Source organism: Pinus tabuliformis, chromosome 4_1 (genome assembly GCF_031772625.1).
Source record: "Pinus tabuliformis cultivar Carrire ecotype Pingquan chromosome 4_1, CPIR1, whole genome shotgun sequence".
Taxonomy (NCBI): domain Eukaryota; kingdom Viridiplantae; phylum Streptophyta; class Pinopsida; order Pinales; family Pinaceae; genus Pinus; species Pinus tabuliformis.
In genome coordinates, this window is record NC_142303.1 from 707,887,717 (window position 1) to 707,913,195 (window position 25,479).

General features: G+C 37.6%; 1 pseudogene; it reads left to right on the plus strand.

The window, feature by feature from the left end:
* Nucleotides 1–25,479, plus strand: part of LOC149178105 (alkaline ceramidase TOD1-like) — a 55,940-nt pseudogene that overhangs the window by 27,070 nt on the left and 3,391 nt on the right.

Consider the following 25,479-nt stretch of genomic DNA (forward strand, 5'->3'; position numbering starts at 1 on the left):
TTATCAATTTTTGTTGAGTAGTTTAGGTAAATTTGAAATAAAAGTAAAAATAATCTTATGTTAAAATAAAAATTCTACGTGATTGTTTTTTTTAATTTAATTTTTGTTGGGTAGTTTTGAGTTGGTCAAGTTATAGGTGGTTGTTGGTTTATTGGATTGTGTGAATAATCAATGTCTTGAACCATGTAGAGGGTTCTTCACCATGTAAACTGTTGCAATGGTATGTTCCATTATGAATATAAATTGATGATATATATAAGAAGTTATACTACAAATTAGAATTTTGGCCACCATGAGATGTATAACCTGTAATATTGAGGGGCCAATCCAAAATACTAAAAAAATATGTTGCTAGTGTCAATGCAATTCAAAATGTTTCTTTAAAATTTTAGAGATGATGTTTTCAAAGGAAACATTGGAGATATTGAACATCATCAACGACATTACACTCAAATTTCTCATCGAAGTTGCGGATTTTACACCAAACGTTATGAATAATTGGGAGCTGATGTCTAGCTCATTTTCATCTAATACGTGGTGATGTATGAAATGTTAGACAACTAATCCTCTGGATTAAGGTTGGGCTAGTTTGTGTTAGGGTGATTGGTTATTAGAGTCCAAAAAGACCCGGAAACTGAATCAACGGTTTTCTTGTTGTATTAATATGTACATTGTGTACATCATTCATTGAGAAAATCATTAATATATATTTTATTTATTTTCCAACATCATGTGTTTAATAGTGGTATCAAAGCAGGTTGTTTATCCATTCTGTTGATTGAATTTGTGAGCCACTAGTTTTGTGGCCATTTTGGAGGCTCCTTTCTTAATTTTTCATCAATGTCATCAAGTGTTGGTGTATGTTGTATGGTGCAGTTATGAAATACCTGTTGTTGTATAAGCCGAGCATGGTGGAGGCTAGTTGATTACTATTTAAACCTTGGACGTAGCAACGAGTTTGAGATGTTTATTGGCGTGAGTTTATTTAGGCATGTTAAGGAGTTTTGCTTGTAAGCATCTAATGGTGGCACATAGAAATGAAAAGAGGTCCCGAAAATGGCATGAACCGTATCATAATTTTTTTTGTTATTGATTTGGTAATAGGATGCTTAGTTAGCAATTTTATGCATTCAAGGAAGAGTTCTTGGAATTACACACAACACGACAGAAGAAGAATAGGGAGGAACTCATCAAGTTCACAATGCCCTTACTATTTGTAACATGACATTTTGTGTGTTTTGACGTGTATGTTGACTATGTCATTCATATTTTTGAGGCTTTCCCTTACAATTCTAGTTGATAATAAATCACATGCTTTCATCCTATTGATTAGAGGGACACATAGCATTAAAGATACTTTGAAAGTTATTACTGAGACTACTGTACCGCTTCATCACACTGTTCTTGATGAGCGTGATGTAAGCAATTTAGTTCTTGGATTTGCACATTGTGGGATGGTTGCAACTGCTCGATTGGATTTAACGACTTGCAATTCCTTAATAAAATTTTCTATGATTTCTGCATTCAACTATAGTTGGTCACGAATTCGATTTGATATGCATGTAATTTTTTCGCTATAAAAATGTTACCTACTTGATCTGCATCCAGGGGAATTGAACTGAGGTTGCTTGATTGATGCACAACAATAGCTTCATTCTAAAAGCTTAGCCGATGATTCTTTTAGAAAAAAGTTAGCCCTAGTTTGCAAGCCAAAGAAGAGAAATTTATTCCTATGCGCACGTGTTTGTACTTGAGTTGCAAATTTATTACACCGGGTGGACCAATGACCATGAGGATGTTTCCATCAACAAATAAGATAAAAGGACGAGAAGGTGAGGAAACATATTTCTTGGAGATAGAAAGAATCATCCTTCTCGCATCTCCTTTGTTTTTGGTTGTCTCCATGGTGATCATCATTTCAACTAGGAAAGCTGCAAAAGAAGGAGCGAAATGCTGGAATGTCGACCTGTTTTGATCACCAATTGTTGATGTTAGCACTGTGAGTGTCAATATGACCTGAACGAAGGAGAAAACCGATCTCAGAGACGGTGTTGTTGGGTGAAAGAATCATTGAAGGATCACGATCAATTGCAGTTGTGAATGAGATGAAGGGTCTTGTTGATTGAACTGTGGGAAAATCAACAATTTTATCTTTAGAAGTTGTGTGTCTGTGCATGACTGTGTATAAAGGGTAGAGACATGTAGGATGATTGGACGTTGTTTCATGTTATAAAGCACTATTTGTGGAAGCTACGGTATGGATAGCAACAGACCCGTAAATTGTTGGCATTTCTGTGTACAGGGACTGTAGAGGTGTTTCCAGAGTTTTCAGAGACTTCTCTTCCAATTTTGTTTTCTACAAGAAGAAAATTGAAACCGTGAAAGCGAGTTGGCTTTCATCATACTTGGAGTACGGGTCCTGGGTGCCAGTCTCCAGACGCACATTGGCACATCGCATGTTTCCCTTAAAACCATAAACACCTCCATGGGAGCACTTGAGCGGTTTCTAGCATAAGAAATAAGTGATGTCGTAAGAGATTTGAGTCGTCGACTAAAGTGATGAGTGGTTTTGTCAAACCACCTCCCAGTACCACCTTGCTCGTTAAACTTTGGCAAGAAATATGATGTTAGGAACCTTTAGATACATCAAGAACTTCTCTGAACTGTCGATCTTGTTTGATCATTACGAGTACATGGGACCACTCCTTTGCATAAGTTTCATGTATTTTATGTTGATGGGACTCCATTGATTTGAACAAAAGTGTTGTGGGGCGTCGATATTAGGCTCGAATAATATGAACCGTTGTGGTTTTTGTTTGGTCATTTTTCATGTCTATTTGAAATCCATTACACGTTTTCATTAGAACCTGGTCCTATTTATCAGATTACTCATCTTAAAGTTGATGTTGTAGGGGTCAAATGTTGTTTGAAGTTGATATTGTTTGTGGGTTTCCCTTCTAATAGAAAAGAGCATCATAAGCAACATAAAGCCAAAACTTCATCTTGTTCATGTTGAATGTCTGTAAGTTTGGAATAGGAATCAATTGCTTACTCTCTCACATATATTCCGCATTCTCTGGTTTCTTTTTAAATCATTTTCTGAAAATTGTGCCAGTAGTGTTGTTTGTGTGTTTCCATTGATGGTTTTACTTGTATTCACATTAATGCAGGGCGAAGAGTAATGATAATAGAGCAAGGCTCAGACACAAATTCATATGATTGATATGGTGACTATAGATTGTGTATTTAGTAGCGAACCTGTGCAGAGAACATGTTTCGTTGTGCCTACATCGTGAAGCACCTAGCGCATCAAAAAATTGACAAAGTGTATGGCTTCGAGTATTGGCCAAGTGTGAAGGTGATTCATTATTTATTCAATTTATTTGGTGTCTACAAATATATGTTTTGAGTGGCATGTTTTTAAATTCAGTATGAGTGTAATATTGTCATTGTCTTCGTGTACTTTAATGCTTTCCCTTCTTCTTTGGTATTGACAATCATTTTTGTTGATTTCAAAAATGATTTGAATTGTAAGGGTGCATTTTCAGTTGAACGCGACACTCGAGATTGAGTAAAATGGCTCAAATTAAGAATGCATTAGAAATCCTAAACAATCTCATCAATTCTACTACTGATGAAATTGTAAATCAACAAATTAAGTCTTTTCAATATTATATTTTGTTCACATGATGCATTGGAGATAGTTGAATTTCTCCAAATTGAGTCTCAAGTACATTGAGATGAACTTAATTCCAAAAAAAATTTGAAGAGTAACGAAGTCATTTCAAGAGAAAAAATGGATGCAGTTAAAAGTCCTAATGAGAAGCTTGTCATTCCTAAGAATTTTATAAGACTGTGGGAAGAACTCACACATAACAAACACATAACTAGTTTGGGGTATAAAAAATATCTCCCGGATATATCTTTTAATATTCTTGATTTTTCTAAATCAATACAATTTCGAAGTGCTGGATTTCTGGATGATGTTGTTCCAGAACAAGTTGATCAATGGCAACAATGTAATAAAGTTGGACATGTGAAATATCAGTGTTTTGATCTTCACTCATGTGAGCATTGTGGAAAGTGTAATCATCACTCAAACAGATGTTCCAGAAAGAAGACTATTACAAGAAAGAAACTAAGTTTCAGATGTATTTCTTCTTGGGATTGGTCGAAAACAACCGAAAAGATTTGCAGGTCATACCACAGGAAATGTTCAAGAGTGTTGACCAGCCTTGCAGTAATGAAAGATAATTCATCTTCTCACCCTATATCCGACAATAGGGGAATTGTTGATGGTCTGCTACAGGTTCAAATATTTTTCAAGCGAGCTTGAGACGGAGATCAAAATTTTGCAACTACAGTCTAGAGTCTGAGTTCAGATTCAGAGTTGTAGAATTTTTTTTATTTATTTATGCTCTATGAGAATGAACATGATTTCATGCTTTTGGCATGTTGTTTTGATTGATCTGAGAGCTTCTATGTAGGTTCCAAACGTGGGTATCATTTGTGATTTTTTCTTAAAAAGCACCATCTTTGGTTTGTGGTTATCCTTAAAAACCAATTATGAGAGACATTTAGCTCTTGGCTGAGATGCATTTTGAGCTCTCATTCTTGGAATTTGATACATCCTTTCATATCAAGAGAGGAATGTTAGACCGTTAATCCTTGGGATTAACGTTGGGTTAGTTTGTGTTAGGATGGTTGGTTATTAGAGTCCAAGAAGACCCAGAAATTAAATCAACCGTTTTCTTGTTGTATTAATATGTACATTGTGTACATCATTCATTAAGACAATCATTAATATACAATTTATTTAATTTCTAATATAGTGTGTTTAACATGAAATTTGTGAGTTTGTGATGCAAATTTAGATTTGGAAAGATATCCATCATATTGTTCATGAATTAATATTATTTTATTTATCCTATCTAATGTCATCTACTACCTATATTTTTTCAAAATCTATCAAATATTTGCTATTGGAACTTGAAACACCATTTTTGAAGATTAAGAGGAAATCTATATTGGAAACGTTATAGAATCTGTCAATTTGGCATAATGTAAGTGATTTTTATTTATCTGCTAGCTTTGAATGTCATTTTGTTTACTAATTTTTATTTTCAATGATGTTTATATGGCACGATTCTTCTCGAACTAAGGCATAGTGTAAGTGATTTCTCTTTATCTTCTAGCTTTGAATGACATTTTGTTTACTAATTTTTTATCTTCAATGATGTTTATATGGTATGATTCTTCTCGAATTCATGTCTTACGGTGTTTTTTTGCAACATCTAATGCATTTCCTAGTTATGAATATAATAAAATATTAGTTTAGTTATATAAATTAAATAGTTGATTAATATTGTAAGTTTTAGTTATATATAAATTAAACGGTTAATAGTTGTCCATAGGTTTAAGTATGATGTAATTAAGAAATATAAGTGTGGCAACATGATTGGGAAAAATTCAAATCTTAAGGTTATAAGTCAATTATGTGGCTAAAAAATCTTCGTAATAATGCAAATAACCATAAATCTCATTTATAATTGCAAATAATTCAAATCTTAAAGTTAAAATTCAGTTATGTAACTAAAAAAATCTTTGTAATAATACAAATAATCAAAATCTTTTAGTAAATTCAAACAATAAAATAAAATAAATCCAAAATATCACACTTTCTTTCCAAAAACATATATAATACCTTGTAAATACAAAATTTTAAATTATTCTAATTATAATATAAATAACTTAAATAAAACTTTTAAAAGAGTTTTTTTTTTTATTCAAAATTATATTAAAATTTACTATATTCAAATTTATTTATTTATTTATTTTATTCAAAATTATATTAAAAATTACTATATTCAAAATTATTTATATTAAAAATTAATTCTAGGAGAGCACAATGAAAGTTGTTTTGCATTAATCGATATAGATTGAGGTGTAAAACTTAACCACCATCACTTTGTTGAAAAATGTTTGTATAGTTTTACAATATCGAAATATTTATTAATATTAAAATTTTAATATTTTGATAATTTTAAATAAAATATATGAAAATAAAGAGAATATATATATAATTTTAAAAATAAAAATTTTAATAATATTTATTTATCTATATTAATATAATAAAATTATATTTCATTAAATTATTTATATATATTTAATAATTGTAATTATTAAAAAATTAATATTAAAATATATATATATATATATATATATATATATATATATATATATTAATTTTATCGACATAAAAAATTGAAAACAATACAATGGCATATTCAATAGCAAAATGAAAGGTCATCGCACAATGTAACATTTAAATAATTTTTTATTTTTATTTTTGGAATATAGTGTAACACTCAAATAATATGCTCCTAAATCATACCCCAGCGTGGGCTAAATAATGGTTCAAGTTTCCGTATGGTAGTTTCAGTTTGCCAAATTATGGTGGATCACTAATCTTTTCATCCACAAATTACATAATTATGTTGTAAGATGTTCTTCTCTGAAATTAACTCCCCTCTTGTCATACTTGTCTTGCTATAATCCGTCTGATTGAAATGTTAGATGATTCAAATAATTTCCATCGTTGGATTAAACATATAGTTATAATTGAAACCATATTGATCTTTCCTGGTTGAAATGCCACTCCTCGGAAACCCAAATCAATGGCACTCTTGGGAAACCCAAATCAGCGGATGATGCCCCTCCTCAGAAACCCAGCGCAGCCGATGCTTGATGCCCCTCTTTGGAACCCAGATCTTTCCCTGCTGAAGGAAACATTCTTGCTCAATGCCCCTCCTCGGAAACCCAAATCAGCGGAGTCCCAACCCTCGTTTCAAGAGTCCTCACAACAGGAAGAAAAAGTCTTAGGAAGAGGATATTAACAATGGGCTCAATTCTCCTTTTGCTGCCATTGCTGGAGAGAACCGTGATCGTAATTTTAGTGCGAAAACATCTAATGGGCCTGTGAAAAGCTCTGGTGGGTCTCTGAAAAAAACCTTCATTGGCTAATGCCTCTAGCATTCATTCATGTAAATCTATGAGATGTGCTACTAACTACCCAAATTGGGGTTCGGTCAATTTCAAGGCTCAACCCCACAAATTCCTTGTTGCAAAGAGGCATGATCGGCCCGAGAAGGAACCTGCTAAATGCAAATGCAGTGAAAGGAAAGAAGATGGAGATATATCTAGAAAATGTGATTGTGTTGCTTCCAAGGAATTGAGGGTTTCTTAGGAGGACCCGCTAAATGAAAATGCAGTGAAAGGAAAGAAGATGGAGATATATCTAGAAAATGTGATTGTGTTGCTTCCAAGGAATTGAGGGTTTCTTAGGAGGAGTTTTGTAAGGATAATCTGCAGTTAACACCTTCAGATTGTGCGGAAAAAGAAGAACATATGGGAAGAGGTAAGGACTGCAAAACCCATGGCTCTAATGTGAATATTAAGATTGCAAATGATGATAAACGTCATGAATTTGAATGTAATGTAGATGGAAGATATGGGTTTGCTGAGAAATATTTCCCTGCTGAAGGAAACTTTCTTGCTCAATGCCCCTCCTTGGAAACCCAAATCAACGAAGTCCCAGTCGTCGCAATAGGAAGAAAAAGTCAGGAAGAGGATATTAACAATGGGCTCAATTCTCCTTCTGTTGCCATTGCTGGAGAGAACCGTGATCCTAATTTTAGTGTGAAAACATCTAATGGCCTATGAAATGCCTATGGGATTCATTCATGTAAATCTAGGAGATGTGTTGCTAACTACCCAGATTGGGGTTCGGTCAATTTCAAGGCTCAACCCCGAAAATTCCTTGTTGCAAAGAGGCATGATCGGCCCGAGAAGGAACTCGCTGAATGCAAATGCAGTGAAAGGAAAGCAAATGGAGATATATCTAGAAAATGTTCTTGTGTTGCTTCCCAGGAATTGAGGGCTTCTCAGGAGGAGTTTGGTGAGCCCCAGTATTGTAGCAATAATGCTACAACTCCTGGAACTCCCTTCTTTAATTTTATCAACCCGGTAGTTCGTAACAAACTTGGAAGCGACGGTGCTGTATGCACAAGTACTAGCTCTTGCCGCAGTTGTCACTTGGTCAGCTGGCACAAGTCCACTAGGAGCTTATGCTAACTTCTATGACCTCTTAGAAGAAGCTTTTTAATCGATGGATGAAAGCTAACTCGAAGGAAGCTAATCTAATTGCAAAAAGAAACTGAAAGCCAAAAATAAACACAAACCCTACCAAACCCTAATTCTACCAGCTAGTCCTACTGACGCAACGGAGAGCATGCAAACTAATGAAAGAGATGCCATTACTTCTATGAAGGTAAAATACATGTGTCTAGACTACCTCTATCTGAAGAAAACATCTTTTTGTATTTTTGATTAAGTTGTTAGAATTATCATGCATGTGCTTTTAACTATTTTTGACTGTGCAGAGGTGGATCAAGGAGGAGAAATGCTTGGAAGAGGTCGGGAAGGTTCAGAGAGGGTCTAAGGAGTCCCTAACACCCTTCCAAAGAGTTTCACAGAGTTTCGCTATGAAGAAACCTCATTCGTGAGCTTCTACAGGAAGTCTGCAGGGGTTCTACAGGATGTTTAGGATTTCTACAGGATGTTCTGTAATTTTTCTACAGGATGTTTAAAAATTGGATTTTGGAGGATGGGTGAGTGAGGTAAGGTGCATGAATGGATAGGGAGGCATGGTAGGGGCCTGAAATGACCCAAGGACTGATGGATAGTGTTGAGGAGAAGGTGTAGATGGCTGGAATTGTTCCAAGAAGACTGAAGTAATGCTGCACAAAAGGTAGGGTTATGAGGGCAGTATGGCAACGTGAGGCAAGAAACCAAGTTAGGAGATGGAGAAGATGGGTTTGAGGGAGTTTGGGTAGACAGGGAAGTGGTATAGGTGCTCTGAAATTTGTGTTTCCAACTGAACCAACAAAGACATGCAAGAAAACAAAGATCTAGTTATGCTACCCTAATATGATCTAGCTAATAGTAACAAGAATTGACAGCAGCTTTATTTGCAAGGAAACCATGTATATTAACTATGCAATGAAGAATTCAAAGATCTGAACATGTAACCAACTTCTGCAAATGAAAACCAAACACTAATGATTGCATGGCAAAGCAAAGTCAGTGTTTTTATGGGCAGCAAAGTCATCCTAGTCACAGCTCCTGATCCCACTGAGGGAGAGGTGAAACCATAGATGTTTGTTGGCCCTTTTCTTGAAACTTTTTATTTTAACAACCTATCAACTAAATTTGAGCATGAAAAGCTATTTTACTCATCAAAAAACAAACTAAATAACAAAACAAGATTTAGATCTAAATAGCAGATTTTATTCTAAGAATGCAGCAAAAACACATAAAGGTAAACAAAGGAGGTATTGGGCGCTTGAGATGGGCCCAACCCCAAGAGCTACAGCCTCCTAAGAGAGATTTAGAGCTGGTGCAAAGCTGGATTCATCTTTATTGATCAAGAAATGAAGAGTTACATCAAAACTGTCCACAAGGAGAGCTTGAGAATGAGCTGAAAGCAAAGCTAATCTATTGCCTAAAAATCGAACTACAAAATGACTACAACAAGACTATGAAATGACTAACTACCAGCTACAAAATGACTAACCAATAGCTAACCCAAAATGAGGCCCTAAGCCTTCTTATTTATACAAATTGAGGACCCCAACAGTCCTCCTAAAATTTAGGGACTCGGCTGCCCAAAACTTGTAGTTAACATCAGTCCTACTTGACTTGCTTGGCTGCCCTTGTGCTAATTGATTTGGTGGCCTTTGAACTCCGAGCTGATGGTGGAGAATTCGAGGTAAGGGCCCATAAATGAAGGGGACACCTTCCTACAAATCCTCTCCCTTGTTCTCCCACGAATTTAGCTACCAAGTGCTCATTAAGACCTTCAATTTTGTCTCCAAATTGACCAAAAAGGCTACACAAAGCACCCATTAGACTTGTTGGCATAATGACTAACCAAATTCACTCTATTAGCATAAATATAATCAAAAACATGCAATAAACTAATGATAATGGTGGATTAAGTCGAATTAGGAGGTTGAATGAGCCCAAATAGTTATCCATTTTTGGGTTCATCATCACCCCCTACTGAAAGTGTTGCTCATCCTCTGAGCAACCAATCTATCTCTTCATCTTTGATGGCCCTGGTGGCTTCCCTGTCATGCCAAGATTCTGAAGTGATTCCCTCTTCTCTGTCATGAAACCATGCTTTTCTCTCTGCTCCTTCCCACTACTTGCTCCTTTTTCTAGAGAATTCTCAGCTTTGGTATGATTGTGCAAATATACTCAATCTGATGGTGGCAATGGTGGCGAAAGGAGATGAAACCAGTGGAGGATGGAAGAAAAGAGTGGTTGCATGTCTCCTCAACAGTCTTCAAGCTTCGAATCCCTCTCCATAATTGATTTTAGCCTACCCAAAGGCTTCTACAGGATGTTTCTGGTAAAAATATAGAACTTCCTGTAGAAAGTTGAACCATGACTAAATTGTGTCCGAACCCTGAAAAGAATGAGTGTTCATGGAGGGGATGGATGTGCTTAGGGTGGCCAACACAGGTGCTGCCTCCTTAGCTAAAATATTGGCCGATTTCTCCTTTTGCTGCCCTTTTTCCAAACTTCCTGTAGAAAGTCCTGTAGCTGAGTTCTGGCTTCCTGTAGAAACAGTCTTCAATGTTTTTGCCTGCTTGACTGAAGATGCATTCTCCTTGACCTGTGCTGTGGTTGCCTTGGGTGTGTCCCTACTTGTTTTGACATTTTTAGTCCTCTCTACCCGTGTTTGAAACCATTTCTCCCTTGGTGTTTGTGCCTTCATTCCTCCCACAGTTTCGGCCTCAACAATTTGGTCGTTTTTCTTGCTTTTCCTTTTGTTGTTCTTGTGGCTTTTCCTATGATGGCCTATCCTAGGTCTTCTTACCACTTCCTTTCTCTCTTGCCTCCGCGTGTTTCCTTTCTTCAATTTTTTGCCACACTCAACTTGCTCCAAAAAGGATGTAAGCTGGTTGGTCTGGTTTGGTGAGAGTGCCCTGTTTCAATGCTTCGAGCAGAAAGGGACTGTTGTTTTATGTCTTCCTATTTTGATCCTTAGGATAGGTTTTCTCAGGTGTGTCAGTCTAAACATCAATCTGGGTACATGAGTATGGAAAACTGCAAAGGTTTTGGGGCTAACAAGTAGTTGGGGAACAGAATGGTAGGAATACATCCATAGTTTAAATCAGAATGGTGCTTTTATCACCGATGCAGAGGATAAAATGTATTAGGTGGGCACATAAAAAAAAGGACAGATTTCTATCAAAGACATATATATTGCTATACCAATTCCCTGGTTATAATGCTTTTGCTGCCCAAACTCGATTGTCAAAAGGGAATTAAGCTCCCACAGACAGAGTGCAGAGCCTCAGTCAATCTTCACTGATAAGTATATTGTCCGCACAAACCAAAGGCATGCATAGAAACAGTCAAATAAGATCTCCACCACCAGTTGTAATCTTCACTGCACAATTCAAAGTGGCACAAGACAATGGTGATCTCTGCACATGTAACAATGAGGATCACAAAGACAATGAACAGGAACCCAAATATACAGTAGAACTGATGCAGCCATATTGAAGTTAATCTGAAGAACAGTCCAATGGATATAGCTCCAAAAGGCAAAATGCCTCCAATTGGTATTGAGAAAATGGGCTGCATATACCAAGCTTGCTCTGGAATCTGCCTGGGGATTTGATTGGTCTTCACTGGATCTTCAATTGTAGGTTCCTTGTAGCCAAAGTAACTGCCCACAAAGACCACTGGCACAGAAATTCCGAACCATGAAAGGACCAAGGCAAACATAGTCTCGAAAGGAACTACACCAGCTGATTTTTTCCCCATAGCAGTGCATTGAGAATAAAGAAAATGCAAAAGGAAATGCCTGGAAACAAGAATGTTGTCTTCAGCGTGTTCCTCCTCTATTCTATGCCCTTGAACATCTGATATAGACGTGACAATGCATACCCTGCAAAGAAACCCATAAACACCCATAATAGCAGCATAGTTGTCATTAAACTTCCACGGTTCAATGTTTGCATCATGATCATTGCAACCATTTCGGAGAGAAATAAAACAACCATCAATGATTTGATGATAGAGAACCAATTAACCGATTGTGCACACTTCAGTTGAGGATGTGGAAAGTGCAGATGAACAACAATTCATAAGTTTTAGCTGATCCGCCTTTAATTGCTACGTGATTTGCGTGAGAGAGTGAAGTGGCCAAGTGTACGTGGACACATGCAGACGCAGTGCTGTGATGAGCTGCATGTCCTCTTCTTGTTGATCAGTTACACTGGAGTTAAAGCCTCTACCACTGTCTGTTTTTATTTTTATTTTTAATTTTCACGTAAGTTGACTAACATGTACGTTGCATGATTCCTAGCTGATTGCTAGAGAATTGGAAAAGGAACTATCGACTCAATGTTGCCATATTCGTGCCTTAATTCCACCATTCCATTTGTTTAAGCATTTCTTCAATTAGATTCATGCAACAGAGGAACAAGTTTTAGTCACGTACCTGAAGTCAAATGGCTGCTATGGCCTGTCATTTGTTGCATGCATTGGTTTTTCTGATTGCATGTGGCTTGGCTGCTAATTTTTGGTTGTTTTCCTTGTGCAGGTGTCCTCTAGCCAGATGCATGCTGCAGGAGTCCATTTCCACGCTCAGATCTACACCTTGACGCTGCTGCTGCTGAATTTTCACCAGACCAGAACTTATTTTCGCCATTGCTCCCAATGGTAAACCGGATCGATCTGAAACTTGCTGAGCATGTTCCTATCATCATTATGCGCCTCCCATAGCAAAATCGTGATCAATGGATGCATGGATTCCGAGAAAAATTGAAAATGGCTGAAGATTTCAGAGATCGATTTCTCAGAAACCGTGCATTGGAATCGGCTGAAACTACTTGGGTAGGTTACCATCACTCATATGCATATCCCCATGAAACAGGTTTTGAAACGGATCCACGGATATGGAGAAAATGCAAAAATGGCTGATGGCTATGGAGGCTAATTTCTTGGAAACCATGCACCGGAATTGGTTGAAACTGCTCAGGCATGTTGCCATCACCCTTGTACAATTCCCCATAAAACGGTTTATCAAATGGATGCATGGTTTTCAAGTTATGGCAAAAACAAATTTTGTTCTAGGTATTTTTGCTTCAAGGCATTTTGCATTTTTGTTGCGTGGTATGAAGAATGAATTTGGGTTGTGATGCAGGTATGGAAATGATGGAGGAGGAGTTGGAAGATTGCATGAGGACTTCCGAACCCTTGAGGAAGCTACCATGTTTACCAAACCACTTTTTTTCAATCCATTTTTAACTTCTTGTAGTTCCTATAGGAACTTCCTGTAGAAAACACAGTTTTGAGGAAAGAAGCACAATGACATGAAAAAAAATGATGGAAAATGGGTGAGGGATGGAAACATGGATGCTTGCAGGCATAACCAATAGATTCCAAGCTTTAGATTCCCTTCCAAAATCGAATCTGGCTCGCTTGAAGGTTCTATAGGATGTTTCCTGTAGAAATACATAACTTCCTGTAGAAGGCACAAAACTCCCTTGGACTTGGTTGTGAGTGATCCTCCTGCCCTGCAATGTCCTTGCTGCAACATGAAATTAGCCAATGGAAATTAGTTTTATTTCTATTTTTCTTTTTCTCTTTTTTTTTTTTTTGAAAAACAACTAGGGTGCCTCATGGAGGTTTTCACCCTAATTGCCTGCCTTGGCGCCTCCAAGGGAGGTTTTCACCCAAGGATCTTATTCCCTTTTATTTCCCCTTCTTTCCAACCCATTGACCGCCTCATGGAGGTTTTCAATCAATGAGCCAATCTAAGGCACCTCTAAGGAGGTTTTCACCTTAGATTTTTATTTCCTTCTTATTTTCATTTTTTTTCTTTTTTTTTTTTCTTTTTTTTTTCTACCCTACCCTACTTGAAAAACAAAATCATTTTCAAGTATAAGAATACTTCCAATGGAGCCATGTGCACATCGAGATTAGAGAAAAAATGATGTGAAGGCTCGAAATTCATGCTTGGACAACTATCCGGACTTTAGAGACCAAATGATCTGACTTTGAAGGGATCACACATAGCTGAAGAAGAGAGTACCGCTGCAACTTCGTCACCTTCTGAAACCATATCTCAATATAGCTTTGATATCCTTGGTCCTTTTGCTAATCTGGATCATTCTTCATGTCACCTTCTATCATGACCTTCTCATCTTCCTCTTTTTGTTGATCTTTCTCTTGAGTACATGGAGGATTTGATGGTAACCATGAAGGAACTCTCTCGATCTCTGATTCTGATCTCTTCTCTTCATCAAGTGCAGCCCATGGTTCTTTGATCTCCTCTTTGGAATCTTCTTTTTCCTTTGGTCCTTCAATGTTGTCAATATAATCTCTGTTTTGCAACACTCTTCCTGAGCTTTGGTGAACATCATTGAGCTCAAAAGGAGTCATTTGCACATGCTGTGCCTCAGCTTTGCAATTGGGTTGAGCTACTCCATTGTATGGTTTTGGAAATGGTGGTACATGTAGCTGAGTAGGGGTGTATATTTGAGATGGATGTGGATGGGGTTGTGGTTGAGCAGGCATTTGGGGTTGCCTTGGTGGAGCAAGAGGCAATGGTTGCGTATGAGCAGGTGGTGGAGGAAAAGAAGCGAGAGGAGTGCTGTATTGGGGCCTCCACCCCTGATGAGGTGCATTCCATTGAGGTTGTGGCTGAGCATAAGAGTGAAATGAATGAGCAGCTGGTTGGGCATAATATGGATCTATGAAGGAACAAGGAGGAGGTGTGAACCAGGAAGGATGAGCAGGGGGACCCCAAGAAGGCATGAAAGTGGCTTGATAAGGGTCATAATAGGTCTTGGATGTCCCTTGCAGTTCCTACTGGTAAGATCTAGGTCCAGGCGGCTTCCTTTGGTTCATATGATAGAGTGGTTCAGTGGCTCCTTTAACTCTTTGATATGCAACTTTAAGTCCAGGCAAGGAAGGGCACTGATTCGTAGAATGGTATTCTTCACAGACAAAACACACTTCTAGGGAGTGCATTGGACATTTGTTCCGAGGATGCTTTCTAGTGCACCTAGGACAAAAGATGACCAAATCCCTCTTGGCTTCCTCTTGCTTCTTTTGGATCCATAGGGTATCCAATTGCATGGCAAGAAACTGCCTCATATCACTCTTGAAATCTTCTATATGATCTTCAAATTCGTCTTTGGACAAGGGACTGCTCCCAACATTTCTGCTTGTAGCCATTTGCTCCAAAGGAATGGTTTCTTCTTCTTCTCCCCTTGAGGTTCTTCAAATATTTCTTGTTGTCCACCTAAGGGTTCTTTAATCACAACCATCGAAGAAGAGAGAGAAGGTTGGTTGTGTGAAGCAGTGGGAGTGTTGTGCAATCATTTTTCTAACTTATCTCTACTCCTACAAGGCATGAAATGAAAAGACTTTTGATTGCTTTTGTTTTTTTTTCTCTGGTACCTGCAAAACTAAAATAGATTGAACTACAACTAACTATCTTGCTGAAATGAAAATGCGGAATTGAAATGAAAGAAGGAGGGGACTAATCTATTTTGCTCAAATGAAATTTCCGGAATGAAATGCTAGGCTACGCTTGCGAAATTGAAATGATAATCTACGCTTGCAGAAATGAAATTACGGAATTGAAATGCTAATCTATGAAAGCAGGAAAGGATAATCTACTTTTGCATAAATGAAATTGCATAATGGAAATGAAATAAACTACTTAGCAGAAGATTGTAGTGGAAAATAGAAGAAAAGCAACAATCACCAATACTCTGACGCTTCCCCGGCAAACGGCGCCAAAAAGATGGCGAGCCCCAGTATCGTAGCAATAATGCTACAACTCCTGGAACTACCTTCTTTAATTTTATCAACCCGTTAGTTCGTAACAAACTTGGAAGCGACGGTGCTGTATGCACAAGTACTAGCTCTTGCCGCAGCTGTCACTTGGTCAGCTGGCACAAGTCCACTAGGAGCTTAAGCCAACTTCTATGAGCTCTTAGAAGAAGCTTTTTAATCGATGGATGAAAGCTAACTCGAAGGAAGCTAATCTAATTGAAAAAATAAACTGAAAGCCAAAAAGAAACGCAAACCCTAGCAAACCCTAATTCTACCAGCTAGTCCTACTGACGCAACGGAGAGCATGAAAACTACTGAAAGAGATGCCATTACTTCTATGAAGGTAAAATACATGTGTCTAGACTACCTCTATCTGAAGAAAACATCTTTTTGTATTTTTTATTAAGTTGTTGGAATTATCATGCATGTGCTTTTAGCTATTTTTGACTGTGCAGAGGTGGATCAAGGAGGAGAAATGCTTGGAAGAGGTCGGGAAGGTTCAGAGAGGGTCTAAGGAGTCCCAAACACCCTTCCAGAGAGTTTCACAGAGTTTGGCTATCAAGAAACCTCATTCGTGAACTTCTATAGGAAGTCTGCAGGGGTTCTACAGGATGTTTAGGATTTCTACAGGATGTTCTGTAATTTTTCTACAGGATGTTTAAAAATTGGATTTTGGAGGATGGGTGAGTGAGGTAAGGTGCATGAATGGATAGGGAGGTAGGGTAGGGGCCTGAAATGACCCAAGTACTGATGGATAGTGTTGAGGAGAAGGTGTAGATGGCTGGACTTGTTCCAAGAAGACTAAAGTAATGTTGCACAAAAGGTAGGGTTATGAGGGTAGTATGGCAACGTGAGGCAAGAAACCAAGTTAGGAGATGGAGAAGATGGGTTTGAGGAAGTCTGGGTAGACAGAGAAGTGGTATAGGTGCTCTGAAATTTGTGTTTCCAACTGAACCAACAAAGACATGCAAGAAAACAAAGATCTAGTTATGCTACCCTAATATGATCTAGCTAACAGTAACAAGAATGGACAGCAGCTTTATTTGCAAGGAAACCATGTATATTAACTATGCAATGAAGCATTCAAAGATCTGAACATGTAACCAACTTCTACAAATGAAAACCAAACACTAATGATTGCATGGCAAAGCAAAGTCAGTGTTTTTATGGGCAGCAAAGTCATCATAGTCACAGCTCCTGATCCCACTGAGGGAGAGGTGAAATCACAGATGTTTGTTGGCCCTTTTCTTGAAACTTTTTCTTTTAACAACCTATCAACTAAATTTGAGCATGAAAAGCTATTTTACTCATCAAAAAACAAACTAAATAACAAAACAAGATTTAGATCTAAAGAGCAGATTTTATTAAGAATGCAGCAAAAACACATAAAGGTAAACAAAGGAGGTACTGGGCACTTGAGATGGGCCCAAACCCAAGAGCTACAGCCTCCTAAGAGAGATTTAGAGCTGGTGCAAAGCTGGATTCATCTTTATTGATCAAGAAATGAAGAGTTACATCAAAACTATCCACAAGGAGAGCTTGAGAATGAGCTGAAAGCAAAGCTAATCTATTGCCTAAAAATCGAACTACAAAATGACTACAACAAGACTATGAAATGACTAACTACCAGCTACAAAATGACTAACCACTAGCTAACCCAAAATGAGGCCCTAAGCCTTCTTATTTATACAAATTGAGGACCCCAACAGTCCTCCTAAAATTTAGGGACTCGGCTGCCCAAAACTTGTAGTTAACAACAGTCCTACTTGACTTGCTTGGCTGCCCTTGTGCTAATTGATTTGGTGGCCTTTGAACTCCGAGCTGATGGTGGAGAATTCGAGGTAAGGGCCCATAAATGAAGGGGACACCTTCCTACAAATCCTCTCCCTTGTTCTCCCACGAATTTGGCTGCCAAGTGCTCATTAAGACCTTCAATTTTGTCTCCAAATTGACCAAAAAGGCTACACAAAGCACCCATTAGACTTGTTGGCATAATGACTAACCAAATTCACTATATTAGCATAAATATAATCAAAAACATGCAATAAACTAATGAGAATGGTGGATTAAGTCGAATTAGGAGGTTGAATGAGCCCAAATAGTTATCCATTTTTGGGGCTCATCAGAGTTTTGCAAGGAGAATCTGCAGTTAACACCTTCAGATTGTGTAGAAGAAGAAGAACATATGGGAAAAGGTAAGGACTGCAAATCCCAAGGCTCTAATGTGAACCTTGAGATTGCAAATGATGATAAACGTCATGAATTTGAATGCAATGTAGATGGAAGATATGGGTTCGCTGAGAAATCTAGTATAGTTCCTCTTCCTTGTAATCAGTTTATGGATGACAATGACCAATCAGCATAATTGAAATACAGGTCTACATTGACAAAGGAATACTCTCGCTCCAAGAACTGCGTGGATTTATCAATCTATGGGTGGCAGATAAAGTTGATGGTGTGCAGCCTCATTCATCGCCCACTCTTTCTCAGTTCATTATTTTCTCCGAAAGCTTCTCCCTCCCAAATTGTTGCACCTTCACCCATTTTTAGCACAACTTATCATCTCATTTCAGGCCAAAAGTTTGGAGGTTTAATCTGAACTTGCAAGAGACCAGGAGGATGAAGAGGAGCACCAGGAGGACGAAGAGAAGCATTGAGGGCCATGGCGTCTAATTCATCCGCAACCTTCAAGCCTTTTGGAGTTCTCTTTGTTTGCCTTGGTGAGTACCATCCATCCAATGATTCAACAAGTGAGTTCGGTATCGGTCATTATTCGCGACGCTGCTTCCATAACGTCTACCATTATTGTCAACCATCCAATTGTAGAAGATTATAGTATATTGTACACTAAAGATCATGCCTAACTTGAGCGAACTAAATTTTGTAGTTCTATTCAATTCAACTAAAGGAGCTAGGTTCTCCATAGCTTCTATATTCTTAAAAACCTTGACCCATTTTCTCATCTATGTTTCTATTAGAACAAATCATAATAAATTGGCCTAAAGATTTTTACACTCATACAATCCACCCAATGATTGCAGAGAGGCAAATTTCAGTAATGCCTGAATACTAGCGAACGTCTCGTTAGGACATAGAAATTTTCTTCTACCCTTTTGAGCATTTTAAGAAGAAACATGATGTGAGGGGCTGCATTCTTCGACTGAGGTGCCAGGTCTAAGGGATAACTATTCGGTTAAAATCCTTTGAGATCTGCACCTGGCCTTATTCCATGGTGCCATATGGATGGGGTAGCCCACAGTGAGAAAGCTTGCTGGACAGCTTAACACTTCGCCAACCTCACTGGTGAATCAATATCCCCTTAGGCTATTAATGATATGGGTGTGACCTCTCAAGCTAGGGTGGGTGCCTGATAATCAAGGAGTTAAGTTTGAGCTCAAAGCCGTGCAACTCAAACATGAAAAACAATGACTGCAATATATACCTCTAATTTAAGGATTATTAAACTTAGGATGTATAGTTTACTCAACATCTGATGAGATTTAGTACACAGTTACTACAGAAATATATCGAATCCACCAATTAGGCTAAACTGGTCTAATGTAGGGTAACAACCAACGTTGTGGAACCGCAACAAAATTAAGATAGCTCATTTGGCTACTTTTGTACAAAATGATATTACTATGATAGGCTACATGTTTATCATTGTTTGTCCATAATTGGAAAACCATCTCACTGACAAGTTTCAAACTAGCCTAATGTGCCCGCAAGGGGATTTTTTCATCCTTACCTTGTTATTGTGAAGTTTACAAAATTAGTGGAGATCACTGAACAACTTTACAACCTGTTAAGCTAGTTACCAACAACCAACTGTGAAAAATACAAAAGGACATAGACACTAAAGGCTGTGCACTATCCTTATGTGCCTTGTTGTCTAAATTCTATTGAATTTATTGTGCAATGCATAGACATCCATGGCTATCCCTTGTTCTATCATTTTTAGATCCATGATACATCATCAGAGTGTTTTAGCAACTGCTTCTTTATATATATATATATATATATATATATATATATATATATATATATAAAGGAATCAACAACTAAGCCGGGGACAAGTTTGTACTCGCATGATATGGAGTCAATTGTGACTGCTACCACTATAACTTTTTTGTGAAACTATGCATACTCCCACACACCGTCCACAAAGATAATTAAGGATTTTGGACAACAAACTTTACATAAGACTTTATATGACATCCACCGCCGATTGCGCTGCCTAGGGACTATTAGTGGTGTTAGCTTTATCAAACAACAATGCTTAGATTTACTTTGGAACTCATAGGTAGAATAGCTTTGATTGCCACAATAGGCATGCTGCTTATTATGTCCATTTCCATTCCATCTATGACATGTTTTTGGTTTATCTGAGAGCTTTCAGTTTGTGGTTCTCTACACATTTTCAGATTCTCAAAGTCCCATCAAGGTAAGTAATAATCATACAGATAGTAACTCTATGATAATATATTTTTAACAACCTTAAATATTTATTACGAGCACAGAAATACCATTAAATATTTTCATTGTTGTTTAAGGACGAACTGTTGACAAAATCTTGGTAGTTTTTACGATAAAACTAGATCTGAGTAAAATTTCTAGAGAAATTAGTATGGAGTCTAGGGGCTAAACACCAACTCTTGATTGGGTGGAAGTTGCGGGGCAGCTGGGGTTGTTAGTTAGGGTACAACTTTGCCATGATGACATAAGATTTAGAAATGGTAAATTAACGGGGAACTGGGTCCTCATGAATAAGGAGCGCCTATTTACTATATACAGGAGATTATTATAGCCATTCTCACACAGTTGTGTATGATTTTTCAATCTTTTGGTTATTAAGAGATATTTTCCTATTTCTAAAGAGTTGTAGATGTGTCTCATATTATACTTTTGAGCCACACTGCCTTTCTATATTTGGTGTATTTAGTATTTCTCTAGTTATTTACTTCTCAATAATTGAATTCTTTTTTACTGCCTCTGCCAACATGAGATGATAGAGACTGTACACCTATATCTAATATGTGTATTACATTTAATGGAGTTGATAGAGACTGAATTTTTTTTCCATGTGAATTCCAGTGGTGATTCTGGTTATACCGAAAATGAAGGAAAATTCAATGAAATATGCTCCCCTGGACAGCTTGTATCCAAACTCGATGTACGCCATGAATTTTTTTTAAACTCAAACAGAAACTGAAATTTGGTACAAGTTGTATAGGCTTGCATGTGCACCATCGTGACAGAGTTTTTATTAAAGGAGGTGTGATGTGGGGACAAATTTTGATTTGAGACGGTACAAATATATGAGTCTCTTTTGTGTTGGACTACATGGATGGTGGAACCCTTGCGCAGGTTCTTCAAACCCATAAGAAAATCCCAAAACACTATTTGGCTAAGGTTCCCAGGCAAGTGCTCAAGGGCTTGCATTACCTGCACCAGAACAAAATTGTTCACCGTGATATAAAGCCCTCCAATTTACTAATCAATAAGAGATGTCAAGATTTTCGATTTCGGTGTCAGAACTATGTTGGCTCACACTTTGGCCCAGTGCAATTCCTCTATGGGCACTTGTGCTTATATGAGTCCTAAAGGGTCGATCATGATGGGTATTAATATACAATTTATATTATCTTTTGCAATGCAGTTCCTCGAATACCCTTCAGATTATGGAGCAGAGAAGTATTTGCTCAGGAAAGCTACAACCATGGTGAATCGGTCTTGCCACTTATATTCTCAGTTTTCAGGTAATCAAAGATCCTCATATTTAACAATTTGAGAGATCTATCAAGAAACATTACCTTATGGCATGCATGTCTGTAAAAGAAATCGGGCTAAAACTATGTTTCGCTATTGATGGCACTCTTGGCTATTGTTCATCAGATTCAAAAAGAAGAGTTATTTGGTAAATCTCGGCTACAGTACATGAAAGGACTTGAAAACCCCAATTCAGCACTAGGTCCAGTGACCTTCATAGGAAATCTGGATGTGAAAGAAAGAAAAAGGTATTTCAATTATTCTGAAGGGACTGATTTGCCTTGTGGTTTTGCCAATTACCGTACCCCAGGGTTCCTTGTGTTTGAAGAAGATAGGAAGGCCATGGAACAGTGCAAGGGGGTTGTGGTGATTTCAGCTATATTTGGAGCCTATGCAAGATTAAGCAACCCAAGAATGTTAGGAAAATCATAGTAGAAAATGTGTGTTTCTTCATGTTTATGGACAATGCAACTCCCACACTTCTTTCCAGATACCATATCAAGCCCAATGAGTCTCATAGAATTGGAATTTTTCACATTTTTTTGGTCAAGGAGTTTCCATACAAGGAATATGTAATGAATGGCCTCATACCAAAGTATCTTTCCCACAGGCTTTTCCCAAACTGTATTTACAACATTTGGATGGATGCCAAGCTACAACTTCTTATTGATCCTTTGTTAATTTTGGAAAATCTCCTTGTAACTCACAACGTTGATATTGTTGTCTCAAAGCATCCTTACAATATTCATACCATGGAAGAAGCCATTTTTATAGTCATATTGTTGGGTCCCTATAATACTAGTGATTACCCCATTACTATTGTAGTTATACCCTTATTTATATTGTTGTGCCCCTATTACCCCCATATTGTTATTTTTGTGCCCCATAGAATCCCTCTATTGTTATTTTTGTGGCTTTATATTATTATTGTTAGGTCGGCTGGATTATATTGTGACTCCTTAGACTCCTATATATAGAAAGGAGGTTTTGTCATTTGTATCATCCAAGAATTGTTCATTTATGTAATGTAAAGGAGGTTGCCCCCTCGAAGAGGCTGAATTCTAAGGCGTTGATCTATCTTTTCTATCTTTTCTTGAGCTGGTTTCATAACATTTGGTATCAGAGCTTTGGATTCTAGGGTTTCGCTGCTCCAAACAGGTCATCGTGGCATTTTCGCTATAACTTTTTTCTGTGACGTTTCAGAAGTCGCAAAAAAAACCCATTTGAGAAGAATTGGCGCTGAACCTTGGGTCCGAATTTCAGAGCTTTTCGCGTGATATTTTCGGAGATATGATCTGAGGAAGTTGGTCTTTTTGCAGACTCCTGAATTACATTCAAAACAGGTGACCTGGGGAAAATCGTCATAACTCTCTCTGAGGATCGGATTGAAATTTCGTAAAAAGGTACAGAAAGAGGACGGACTGTAGTTTCTTGTGTGTGTTTCAGATTCAAAGGTTGAAACAGTGACTCGTGGCACGTCGTACAAGTTCTCTCTACTGAACTAGTCTAAAAGCAAGTCACTGTGGGAGATTTCACATAACTCTTCCTTGGAGAATCCAATTTGGCTCAGACTTGTGGCATTGGAAAGAGGACACAGAAGGCTACTACAGGTAGCAATTTCAGAACTGGATGATCCGAAATTACAGAGATACATCAGATTCAATATCAGGCTTCTATAAAGTGAAAAAAGGTGTGTAGTTTTTTTTTTAAATTTTTGTGTAAGCTTGGTTTAAAGGAATTCAAAGGGCATAGTAAAGCATTATTATCGGTAACTGATGCCCCGAGGAAAGAAAATGCAAACACCTAGTAAGGAACCTGAAAGCTCTAGCATGACTCATGAAGAAGAGGAAGAAATGCTACATGATATATCAAAATTACAAGAACAAGTGCAACAAATGTCACGCTCACAAAAGCTAACAGAAGCTAAGATAAGTGGCGTGGAATCTAAGATAAAGGGCATGGAAGCTAAGATGGATGATTCAAAGACAGATTTGAAGAGAGACATGACAGATTGAAGACAGATATGGAAGAATTGAAGAAGTTGCTACAAGAAAGGGTCACTAATGGTGAAAAGGTAGTAAAGGAAACTCATGATGAGAACAAAAGAAATGTTAATCATGATTCCATAGACTCTAATGTTGGATCGAAGACTCACCATATTCCAAAAATCGATATGAGGAAGTTTGATGGCAAGGATCCCGCCACATGGATATTACAGATGGAGCAATTCTTCGATCTCAATAATGTGCAAAACACACAAAAGGTACGTATGGAAACTTTATATTTGGAACCAAATCAGTTTGTATGGTATCAATGGCTTTGTTCTCGTAAACAATTTGTCACTTGGGCAATTTTTACGGAAGAATTGATAGCACATTATGAGGATACAAAAAGCAACACTTTTTTTAGCCAATTGATAAGTCTCAAACAAAAGGGTTCAATAATGGAGCACATTGAGGAGTTCCAAAAATTGAACATAAGGGTAAAAGATATTCCAGAGGAGCATAGGATTGATGTGTTCATAGGGTCTTTAAAGGATAATATCCAACATGATGTGCGCCTTTGGGAACCTGATTCATTAGAGAAGGCATTCAGGTTAGCAAGAAAAATGGAAAGCAAAATTATGGCAACTAGGAAGCATACCATTCACAACTATAAAGACGGAAGTGTTGTTGCCCATAGTCTTCCACAACCTACAAGGTTGACACCACAACAATTGGAAGAAAAAAGAGCAAAAGGGCTTTGTTACAATTGTGATAGCAAATACACAAAAGGTCATAAGTGTGCTGAGAAGAAATTATTCTACATAGATTGTGAAGAGGAAGAAGAAAAGGAGCAAGAAAGGTCAAAAGAAGAGGATATATTCCAGGAACAAAGCCTAGATGAAGAACAAATAAATCCGACCATATCTTGTAATGCATTGGCGGGAATTACCACTCCTCAAACCATCAAGATAGAAGGACAAATCAAGAAGAAAAAGGTAATAGTGTTGATTGATTCAGGAAGCACCCACAATTTTATTCATTGTAGGGTAGCAAAAGAATTGAATTGCTTCCTATATCCAGCACCAGAGTGTCAAGTGATGATTGCAAATGGAGGAACAATAAATTGTTCTGGAAAGTGCCATAATATCAAGCTATCCATGGGAGAATATGTATTGACTAGCCCAATGCTTTCCATTCCAATGGGAGGTGCTGATGTTGTACTAGGAGTCCAATGGCTACAATCCTTGGGTACAATAGCTTTTAATTTTCAAGAACTTTTCATGAAATTTTCTGTGGAAGGAAAGGAAGTTGAATTAAGGGGTATTGCAGGGAAACCAGGAAAGATAATCAGCTCTAATGGCATGACAAAGCTTCTAAAAAAGGAGCAAAGAGGTGTAATTGCACAATTATGTTCGCTAGATGTTTCCACATTGGAATCATCTATTTCTCCAGATCTCCAAAAAGTCCTGGACAATCATTCCAAGGTATTTGAGACTCCCAAAGGTCTCCCACCTATGCGTGATCATGATCATGCTATTCATCTGATTCCAGGAAGTGTTCCTCCAAACATCAGGCCGTACAGATATCCCTATGTCCAAAAAAGTGAAATTGAACGTATGGTTGCAGAAATGCTAGAGGCTGGTATAATTCAACCGAGTCAAAGTTCTTTCTCAGCTCCAGTAGTATTGGTGCACAAGAAGGATGGATCATGGCGCATGTGTCCAGATTATAGGGAGCTCAACAAGCTCACTATTAAAGATAAGTTCCCCATTCCTGTCATTGATGAATTACTGGA